We start from the raw sequence: 10,049 nt of genomic DNA, 5'->3' as shown, positions 1-10,049 counted from the left end.
GCCGCTTCTATTTAGATGAGCCTCGTTTAAATTTTTCGGATTTCGGTTTTGACTCGAACTTTGCTCTTTCATATTTTTCGGTGTTCTAACTCGCTATATACACCGAACAAGTGTAAACAAGACGCTATTCATAAGCGAAGCAAGGGACGAATCAGGTACTCCTTTCTTCCACACCTCGCGATCTCCCATAGAGGTTTATACTAGTATATCGAATTGTTTGGAGTGTTGGCGTGTTTAGCTAAGTTTGGTCTTAGCCTTGTATGAGGTTAAGGTCCGGCCAACAAAACACCGAACGTAAATACACAAACAACATCAACAATCAAGTCTATCTAGTATACCACACACTACACCTCTAGCTACTATTTCAAATACACCACCGATATAATGGCGAAGAAAGAGAGACTCCTCTCTCGACTTCTACAAAGCCTTGAAATATAGCCCCAAATCTTGCATCGTTCTAGCAGACCCAAATGGGATTTCTGAATCCTCCAAATATTTTAATTTGTTACCCATTTTTCATGGATTATACCATGAAAAACCTTATCGGCATTATCGTAGGATTGAACAAGTCCTAACAACATTCCACCATCCTACGGTTGGTACGGAACAAATTAAATTAAGGGTATTCCCTTTCACCTTAGCCGATAAGGCGGCGTCTTGGTTAACTGCCCAAACGCCTAATTCTGTGGACTCGTGGGCTAAACTTGTTCAGCTCTTTATGGAACATTTTTACCCACCCCTAAAGACGGATGAAATGCTTTCCAAGATTCATTTTTTTCGACAAAATCCTCATGAATCATTTTCAGAGGCTTGGAATCGTTTCACCGATCTCCTTATAGAGTGTCCACATCATAACTTAGCGAAAGACACGTTAGTTCGTGCCTTTTTCAAAGGACTTCTACACCACCATAAAGAAGTCCTTGACATAATGAATGGGGGTAGTTTCTTAAGCAAAGGAGCTTCGAGGCTTATAAATTTTAGAGGACCAAACTAAAGCGAAATAACAACTGGGGGTAGTGACGATTATTACTCCGCCTCCGGCTTCTTCTTCTTCCACAGTTAAGGCTACCAGTATGTTTGAGGTTAAATCAGATCCTGAGCTTAAAACTCTAATTGAATCCCTCACAAAAAAGGTAGAGGCCATTTCTGTACAACAAAAGCCAATCCCCGTCATGAATGTAAATTCAAATCCATGTAGTTTCTGTTGGAGCCCTGAGCATCCCGACTCACACTGTCCTATTGCCTATGAACAAGCTTGTTCCATTAATAGTGAACCTAACGCCCCTTGGAGACAAAATCCCAACTTCGGTTGGAGAAATAACCAAAACGTCACACCTCAAGGGTACAATAATCAATATGTTAGGCCTACGCATAGCTTTAACCAAACCCCACTACGACAAGGACAGGGTCAGGGGAATTTTAATAATTATAACAACCAAGTGCAACCTCGACAAGGTCAAGCACAAGGTCAAAGTAGTTATAATAATTTTAATGCTAATAGAGGAATCGTTCCGGTAAATAATAACTACCAAAATCCACCCATAAATAATTCACGTGAAATAGTTCCAAATACACCACCCGTGACCACTACACCCACACAACCGGATCGTCTTGACACCTTCATACAAGTGAGCCAAAAACTTTTCCAAACCATGGCTCAATCTAACCAACAACTTCTACAATCCGTTAATAATTTAACCAAACAGTTGGCTCAAGATAAAGCCCAACCCAAAGGTGTGTTTCCAGGTAACGAAATACCTAATCCTAAAACAACAAATACAGCCTTTGAGGTAACCGATAATACTTGTAATGAGTATGAAAATGTAGGTGAGCTAAAGGCCATCACCACCCTCCGTTCTGGTAGAGTGGTTGATAACAAAGTAACTATGCCTATAGTTACCCCACCAGTAGCCCCTACACCTGCTATATTACTAGATACCGGAAATAGAAACCAAGAGCCTACCACCGTAGAGGTACCAGTTATAACACAACCTAAAAACAGACACCACGGTTAAACACCCAGGTAATACCATTGCTAAATATAGACAGAAACCACCGTTTCCACAAAAATTAGCCATGTTAACTAGGGATACAAATTATGAGGAAATTAGGGATGTTTTCAAGAATCTAACTATAAACCTTCCCTTCCTCGAGCTATAAAAAGCTACCACACCATGCTAAGTTTCTTAAGGAATTGTGTACTACTAGGCGTAAGACCCAATATACCAAAAGACGCTTTTTAACGAACAATTCCCAACTCTATCGGAACATAATGGAATTGTTAAGTACAAGGACCCGGGTCGATCCCTTCATCTGATGCACCTTAGGAGATTCCTATATCTGACGACCGTTATTAGACTTAGGGGCTAGTGTCAACTTACTCCCATTTTATTTGTATAGACAAATAGGTCTAGACGAGATGCAACCCACTAGAATGACGTTGCAATTAGCTGATCGGTCTATTAAGTATCCTAAGGGTGTCGTTGAAAATGTTCTGGTAAAAATTCAGGATTTTTACTATCCGGCTGATTTTGTCATCCTCTACACAGAAGTCGTTAATGACTCTGTCCCGATCATCTTAGGGCGTCCTTTTCTGGCAACTGCCAATACGCTCATTAATTGCCGTGATGGTTCAATGTCCATGTCTTTTGGACATCTTGCCATTGAAGTCAATGTTTTAAAACAAAGACACAGCCAGTTACCGATTCGCCTATGGATGGAGAGGTTAGCATGATCGAGAGCTTTGCTCGAGATTATTTCAACAACACGCTCCATGATAATCATATGCCCAAATTTCTTTCCTTTGGAAGATCATACTCCAACAATTCCATCCCTACACTAGCCGATACACATATTACGGATGAGGAGGAGATAGATGACTTTCTCAAAGATATAAAGAACTATCATAGTAACGAGGATATGACCAATCTAGATGAGCAATTCGAGGAGTTTCTTCGAGCGGTGATGAATCACCCTATCAAGAACTACTTTGCACAACATCCACCTCGATTCCCCTCCTCCTTCCACCCTTTCAAAGGAATCTCGAAGTTTGCACTTTCGATCCTGTTGGTTCTTCTACGTGCTTCATAATTTTTAAATCCACCGAAAGTGAACAACTACTACGAAGGACAAACCATTTGACACCTTCATTTTCAGAATTGAGACAGTCCCTACACACACAATGAATGAGTTTTGCGCTAAAACTACATCCTCATTGCTTACAGGCTGTCTTTCTACAACTTATCCATATCCACCATATTCTCCACAACCATTCACTTTTCCACACTTATTTACTAGAACACCCACTCATTCAAAAATGAAAAAGAAGGGGCATGCTAGGTTACGTAATAAGGTTATCCGACTTCGCTTTCATTTCACTAGGTTGAGTCAGAGGAAATCTTAGTGCTTGATTGTGTTTGGATATGTTTTCTGGGATATTTATTTATGGAATGATCCACAACTATTTCGGTTGTTGATATATGATAAACTGCATGTTCATACATACGTCTAGATAAAGTCTCGAGTATCTGACTATAAACGACTCAACTTTTGTGTTTGGTGCATTTCCTTTCATTTCCATATATTGGTGAGTGCACCATTAAGGTAACCGGGCCCTCCCTATGGAGTGTGTGGCTATAAGTACCGGATTCTAAGTCCACGGTTAAACATAATTCACGTTTTCCACTCTTGCATGTTTTCTCGGATTTTTGAGTTATGTTTTCTATGGGGTGAATTATGTCTTTATTGTTTATAGTTTTTCTTTTAAAATTAAAATATATATATATATATAAAGCATAGTAACCTAGGAAGTCTCGAATCGACTTTAAAAGACCATCGCTAAAACAAATTTTCTAAGCTTCGTTGTAAAAATTTGTTTGGGGGTGGGGTGTTAAATTTCCGCATTACTAAATATTTATGTCCCATTAGAGTTGCTTAGGCCGTTTTATTGTATTACGATTCGGGTTGACATAATCCATGAATTTGATTTCAATTGTTCGCATAACGCACGCATGCGCACGCGACTTCGAGGCATTTTCCACTATCTTATATGTCATCCACGGTCGGAATGGAGTGTTTTATGGATCATTGGATTGGAAATTCTCCCCTGATCATTTCCATATCTCATTCGCAAAAATCGGACCGGTAACAAAGCGCCAATTTTGGTTTGAAGTTCGCGAAAAATCGGAAAAAAATACACAAAAATTCGATTTTGGGCTTGGGCCCAACCCGCGCCCACGGACAGCGCGCACGCGCCCTTACCTCCACCAACAGTCGCATTTCTTCTTCCTCTATTCCGCCATTAACACCCAAAAGCTTGAAACAAATAAAAAAAAATATAATAAAAAGAAAACCTAAATTAACCCACGCCCCCAAATCAAATCCCAACCCAAATCAATTCCAAACACCACCGACAACCACCACTACCGATTTCCATCACTAAAAACCACCCAAAATTCAAAATTTTAGTGCTGCCGCGCCACCACACGACCACCACCACCATTTGCATCAACCGGTCTATTAAAATCCCACCACCACATCACATTCAAACCCCCACTACATTCCAAACTTCCAATGGCTCAACAACGCCGAATTTTGCCGGAGCAAGCTTTTTACCGCCCGACCACTTCGCTACCGCTTTCACGGTGACGAGATGATCACTCGAGACTGGAGTAGCTTGTGGTACTCGACTGAAGCCTATTACCACGAGGACTTAGTCCGACGGTTCTACGATACGAGGGAGTTGGAAGGGACTAGGATTTTTGTAGTTGTGGCGAAGAAGAGGAAGGAAGTGACGACTGGGTTGTTGGCTGAGATTCTAGGCATTCCGCCTAGAATCCATCTGGATGTCACCCTGCAGGAGTCCCAGCATAATGGGGTAGAACCATTGATGCACGAGACAGTTATTGGAGGGGACTACAATGCGAGATCGCATTGTGTTCGACAAAGCTTCCGAGGACCCAACCGCTACAACTGGCTGGATTGGATTGGTAACGCCCGATCGAGGAAGGGGAAGGTCAGCGATATCGGCCTGAACTGCCTCCATATCTTATGGATACTCCAGGAGCGGAAGTATGACTTCTGCATCTTAGAGTTTTTACTGAGCATGATTAGGGGAGTATGGAGGACTATTGCCCCTCTCCCTGTGTTGATAACAAAGATCATGCTCAAGTTGAGAGAGCAGCTCAGCGATCGATCGACATACATCACTCTCCACCGTAACCCTCGCGATCTATAAGGAGTGTGTCCAACGGGTTTGGAGATTGGCTGAGGATAGAGAAGAAGAAGAAGAGGATGGAGGAGCTGAGAATGCCGAGGAGGCCGGGGACATCGGGGATGCCTTCGAGGACGAGGAGGACTTGACCTGTTTTGACGCGGATGCCTCGGAGAGGTTGGGCGATGCAGAACGCATGGCTGTGATCCATCGGTAGGCATCGTTGAACACTATCTGTGAAGACCTCCGACTCAACAGCAACGATGCATCACAACTTCGAGCTCCATTACCCAGAGAGGGCGAGAGGTGGGAACAGATGAGCCGAGCTAGAAGCTTCGATGCGCCCGGACGAGATGTCGACTTCGATTCCCACCTCACGGGGACTCTCCTTCCGAGGACACACCATCCGGCACGCATCGAGCGCCGCCGTCGACGAATGGTGCCGGCTCTTCAGAGCTCGGGAGCGATCTCCGGAGATGTTCCCTCCGCCACCGCCCGAGTAGCTAGGGATAGTATAGTTTGATGTTATTTGTTATTTGTAATTTCATTATTGTTATTTATTTTAATGCAAGTTTATTTCCGTAATTTGAATTTTGTAGTGTAATGTACTCCGAATGAAAATTTTAATATAAGGGGTTATTTTCAGTATGAGTGGTTGTTTCATATTGATCCCACCTTCCCAACTTGTTTGGGGGTGGTTTTATCAATTCAAGCATTATTTGAATAACCCTCGTGTTAGAATTTATTGCGGAGTCAAGGTGAAAATATGGCTGCGTAGGCATATCTATGATTGAATATCATTGTAGGATGAAATCTAGATTAAATAGGTACATTCTATCATAAAATCAACCTAAAAGATACTGGGTTTGAATTAGAATCAAGGATATGAGTTGTTTCCGTTTTCGGGTTTGGAAATTTTAGGATTTTCGGAAACTGCCGTAATTAGTTTTGGCAACTTCCCGATCCATTTTAGCAACTTTAAACCTATATAAACTTGATACAATCTATCCTCACAACTCACACTACACATAAACTCCATCACTCACCTTTCACTCCCGCGATTCCCTCGTTTCGGCTCATTTTCCGAGTTTCTGCAACTCCGAAAGCGCCTCAAGCCCTCTACAGAGCGACTCGCCTCAGATATTTTTCTGAGTTTTTGTCGAGTCCAACTTCAAGCCGAAGCTCGCCGCGACCAGCTTCAAACACCGAAAATTTCAATTTCTTCAAAGCTACGCTTCGCGCTATCGAGCGCGCTCGCTCTAACTTCCGTGGACCAGAAAATTTCCAATTTTTCGCGCGTAGTATCCGGATCATTCGCAGCTATTCCAAAGCGTAATTTTGAGATGACATCTCCAACATTGATACCGGAACAGTCTTTCAAGATTTGTTCCAAAGCACTACTTATGGTGCTTGGTTTCGCTGGGATCACATTCGTTATCGGGGAGCCGCTTTTATGGTAAGACCGGATGCACTTTATTCTCCAACACTAGCATCTTATTTTTACGATAACTGCATTTTCTTTGAAAGACCAGATGGAGAACAAGTGTTCTCCATCAACATTGATAATGAACCAATGGAAATTACCAGGTTCTTGCTAGCATTTGTTCTTGGACTTGCTATGCTCACTTGAAATACAAGACCCATGGTGCTATTTGGTCGATAATATGTATGTCTACACTTACGAAGTTTTGCATGAGTCGTATGGCGGGCATTTTCCGTGATTGAGGACCAAGGGGAATATAACGTAGCCTTTGGTAGCCTGTCCATTAACATAGGAACTGTTATGTTTTGGATCATGCTAAGCATTTTAGGGGAATTACGTTTTTCTTCTGTGAATGATGCCACTTGCAGCGTCTTCCTTGCTTTAGCCACGGACGATGTGTCATGACCTTCCCCAACCTTGATGTCTAGTTTAGCTCGATCCCATAGCATGAGGCATAAGTACCTTCTTATGCCCGCTCTAGTTTCTCGTATTATGCTATGTTTCTTTCCTATTTTTTGTACACGCTTCACGGATTGGATTATCATCGACAATCGCATGCGACCCACCAATAGTATTATTCGATCTTTCCGTGCAATGACTTGGCAAGGGTGGAGGATACAACCTCATCCGGGTTGCACCCTACACCCGTCCGACCAAGTGGCTCTTAATAGGTTAGCAATCATAGATGATAAATGGCGGGAAGCCCGACAAATTATCATGGCATGGCAGATCGAAGGAACCTCACTTCTTTATGGAAGAAGAGGATGAGATAATCGGGGATAAGGTAAGTTTTCATTCTAGTTAGTGTCCGCTTATGTCCCAAGCAATTTCATTCTTGTTAACCCCATAATGGGTAGAACTCGATAGAGTTGTGTCGGTTTTAATTCCTATATTAGTACGCGTTCTAACTTTGTTTTGCAGATATTATTGAATTTCACGCCGCTTCAATGGTATTTTTCCTACCCTCTTTATTTAAATGCTTTGAGGACAAAGCATGCTTTTTTGTTTGGGGGGGGGGGGGCATAGAAACACGTGTAATTAAGGCATCTGTTAGGATATAGATATGTATAATATGCATTTGTTTTCTAGTTAAAATTTCAAAATTTCAAAAATATAAATAAATAAGTTATGCTATATACTTAGGAATATTGGTATTGTTTTCTTTCTCCATGCTCTTAACAATCTATAAGTCTCACGTGTAGCTTTTGCATCAGAATAATTGTTAGAAACTTAGGTTAATATATAGGTAATAATCTTTGCATCTATCTATAAATATATTACATGAGTATCTATGATTGTTAGCAGTAAGTTTCTGAAATCTAGGCTAGAGTACTTTCTACAAATCCTATGAGAATATAGCCTAAAGCCTTATATGAGCGAAAACATTTGAGAAATGACACAAGGGAGAAGTAAAATCCGGATAGAGATATCACACGTCCACTTGCTTGATCACTATGCCATATCCTAAGCGAGTATTTAGGCCCTCTTTGGATCGATATAGCCAGAAATTCAAACCTAAGAATTATTTTCCGCTAGTCGCCCCTCTGAGCCTTTCTTTAGTCTTTCATAAACCACAATCCCTTTACCCTGTTACAAAACAAAAACATAATAATAAAAAATAAAAATAAAATAAAAATATATATATATATATATATATATATATATATATATATATATATATATATATATATATATATATATATATATATATATCAACCTACCCAATTTAGAATAAGTCCGAGAATAGAATGAGGAAGAAAGAAGAAGAGAAAACCTATGTAAACAAAAAGTTAGTTAATTGCTTTCAAAAATAAAGAAAAAAGAAGTTTCTATCCCAAGAAAAGACAAATAAAACTCCAAAAAAAGAATAAAAGGGAGTCAAAAGCCAAAGAAAAAAATATATATATGGCTAAGGATGGAAACAAAGTGTAGAAGCAAAAGTAAATAACAAGGTTTTCTCTAAGTTACATAATATGAAGCCTTTATTATCTCAGACTTGTCCTTTTTGAATATCCATTTCCTTCCTTCTTAAACCATCTCCTAATCCCCGTAACACCTAATAAAAACCTCTAGCTCAATTAGGAATAGGTTAGTGTGATAGTAAGTGGCATATGTGTTTGATCGACTCCGGCTTCCTTGTTGTCATTGAGATTGTAAGGTAAAGTGTGCCCACTGCACACTGGAGTAGCGGAACTTGAGTGGAAAAATCAGAGTGTTGTATCTTGACTATTATTGTGAGAACCTACTTAAGGACGCTATTCCGAGTTTCAAAAACGGACCTGCTAGACATTTCATAGTATTACTCATTGTATATATGTTTATTCGTAGATGATTGATTATTATGCATATATTAGCTTAGGTTTCGACTTGATTACTCTATATGCATTGCTAATGTGAGGTATAGTTAATTTAGAGCATGAATAAGGAAACAATAGTTTTATTTCTTAGTCGTTGTAGTATAGATGAAGTTTGTGAGTACCTTCACTGGAAAATTCTCACGAGGCTATAACTCGTCCACTAGGGAATTCCTAGTGGTTTAAGGCCTTGTTGCATATGGTCATTGCAATCGCACTCGTGAAACGAGAAGTAGATAGAACTCCATTTTTGGTCACTTATGTTAATTTCTCATCTTTGCTTGAGGACAAGCAAAATGTTTGTTTGGGGTGGTTTGATAAAACTGAGTTTTAAAACTTAAGTTTTTAACCAATTAATATCATTACATTTTTAGACCCAATTATGTGTCCTAAATGAGCGAATGGGGGCCTATCTTATGTCAAAACGACCGGCTCGGAAAGAGCTTTCTAATGGTCTAAGCCTTGATCCAATCAGAGGAGCAGAAGTGGACGAAAAGTCTGTTGAAGCCAACTGCAGCTGAAGAGACCTTTTTGGACTGAAAGAATTGGGTTTTGGGCCTGATTCTCTGGCCCAAAACATGGCTCCAAGCCCATGCACGATTTTTGGATCTGGATGTATAAAAACAAAAGCTTAGCTCTTTGTTAATGGTAGTTAGTTAATGGTAGATAATTAGACCTAGAAATAGATTAGATTAGTAGCCTCCATTAATAAATTCTAGATCTAGTTTTTCATGTAGATTAATTAAGTTTAGTTCCATTTCAATTATTGTATTAGATTAAACCTTTGAAACTTGTTCTTCATTTTGATTAGATCAATAAAGTAGTATTTTTATCAATTTTGATTTTTGTCATTTCCATTTCTAGATCCAATTTCAATTCCTGTCCTTATTGTATTTTAGTCATTAAATTAGATTTCATTATTGTTTAATTAAGTAAATTTCAATTCTTTATATTATGTTTAGTTTAAATTTAATCGGAAATGATTGCGTAATGATTCTCG

The 10,049-nt window shown here is 39.8% G+C and overlaps 1 non-coding gene across 1 annotated transcript; it reads right to left on the bottom strand.

Annotated features, from left to right (window-relative positions):
• Nucleotides 1–754: 754 nt before the first annotated feature.
• LOC147487701 (small nucleolar RNA R71) lies at nt 755–858 on the bottom strand. Its single transcript, XR_015203388.1, has one exon. It is a non-coding gene; the product is annotated as a small nucleolar RNA R71 (small nucleolar RNA).
• Between the last annotated feature and the right edge of the window lie 9,191 nt (nt 859–10,049).

Source organism: Coptis chinensis, chromosome 7, assembly GCF_015680905.1.
Source record: "Coptis chinensis isolate HL-2020 chromosome 7, ASM1568090v1, whole genome shotgun sequence".
In the NCBI taxonomy this organism is placed as follows: domain Eukaryota; kingdom Viridiplantae; phylum Streptophyta; class Magnoliopsida; order Ranunculales; family Ranunculaceae; genus Coptis; species Coptis chinensis.
This window is presented reverse-complemented; position numbering and strand designations above follow the sequence as displayed.